General features: G+C 49.1%; 1 protein-coding gene across 1 annotated transcript in view; it reads left to right on the top strand.

The window, feature by feature from the left end:
• The window catches only part of TEAD4 (TEA domain family member 4), a gene marked incomplete at its 5' end in the record, with an annotated part of 22,048 nt that overhangs the window by 2,366 nt on the left and 18,148 nt on the right, over positions 1–1,534 (top strand). The gene's annotated exons all lie outside the window — the stretch shown is intronic.

Below are 1,534 nucleotides of genomic sequence, written 5' to 3'. Positions count from 1 at the left end.
TTCTCCTCAGGGCTGCTCTCCATCCACTCTCCACCCAGCCTGTCCTTGTGCTTGGGATTGCCCCGACCCAGGTGCAGGACCTTGCCCTTGGCCTGGTTGATCACACCCTCACTTGCTGCTGGCACTCCAGAAACATACACACAGACAGAACTGGGAGCTCCTCATGCAGGAAAACAATTAGAACTAGAACTTAGTGAGAAGATAGGACAGACGGCACTGACAAGGGCACAGACAGAAAACTGTACAGACCTTCTCACATGCGACTGGCAACTTTTATTGTCGTATTCTCCCTAAACACCCCCATAATAAATCTTGTGCAATTCCAAAATGTCTTCCTTTGCATTCCATAACATGTCCCATACCATCTGGGCAGTAACCCCCTCGGTTTCTGACCAGGTGACTGGTTTGTAAGTGTTCCCCGCTGCCTCACCGGGTTGGTTTCACACCTGGACAAGGGGGCCGATGACACCCCTGGGAGGGCCTGCGGCTCTGTGTGACACCATGGCTGGGCCCCACTGCCCGAGCGTGGAGATGAGCCTCGGATGGGCTGATGGTTCACCACCGTTGGCCCTGAGCATTATTCAGGTTGCTCTGCCTGCCGTTGGTTCTCTGTACTCCTTTGTGTTCAGACACAGTTTATCACACAACCTAACAGCAATTTCAGCCAATTTAAGGACAAGCAACTGGAAGGGAGTATGTTTTTCATCTAAGCCGTGTGCTTCTGCTCTCTTGTGGTATTACTGCTAATGTTTGTGGAGCACATCAGGGAACAGACACTGTTAAAATATCTTGTGGGGAAAAAAGGATAAAGAAGGTAAAAGAAGGGAAGCCATCATAGGAGAAATGGAGTCCCTGCAGTATCTGAAGGGGCTACAAGGGTGCTGGGAGAGGACTTTTTACAAGAGCCTGTAGTGATAGGACAAGGGCTAACGGGTACAAATTGAAAACAGGGAGGTTTAGATTGGATATCAGGAAGAAATTCTTCCCAGAGAGGGTGGGGAGGCACTGGGACAGGTTGCCCAGAGAAGCTGTGGATGCCCCATCCCTGGATGTCTTCAAGGCCAGGCTGGATGAGGCTTGGAGCAACCTGGTCTAGTGGAAGGTGTCCCTGCCCATGGCAGGGGGGTTGGAACTAGATGGTCTTTAAGGTCCCTTCCAACCCAAACCGTTCTGTGATTCTATGATTCTAAATACAAGGTGGATTTTATGCCTTTAGCTTGAAAGTGGATGAGGAAGCATCAACGTGAGGTTCTTTCAGAAGGTTGAAATATCTGCCACCCTGATGTCAGATGCTGTCTCCAGATCCTGATTTTTCTTATGGTGATGTTAAAATGGAGCTGAGCTGTCATGAAAGCTAGATTCATTTCTGGGAGCTGAACATCTCCGAATTCAGGCCTCTCAGCAGGTCTGAGAGGCATCCAGTCCAGTGTGTATCCACTTGCATAAATTTAAATCTATCTGTGGTTGGAAGGGAAGGATAAATGAATGGGTGGGCACCAGTGTATTAAGAAGCAGATATGGGTCTCTGAATAAC

Source organism: Eurypyga helias, unplaced genomic scaffold (genome assembly GCF_000690775.1).
Source record: "Eurypyga helias isolate BGI_N326 unplaced genomic scaffold, ASM69077v1 scaffold3222, whole genome shotgun sequence".
NCBI lineage: Eukaryota > Metazoa > Chordata > Aves > Eurypygiformes > Eurypygidae > Eurypyga > Eurypyga helias.
Note: the sequence above shows the minus strand (reverse complement) of the source record. Positions and strands in the feature narration are given on the sequence as shown.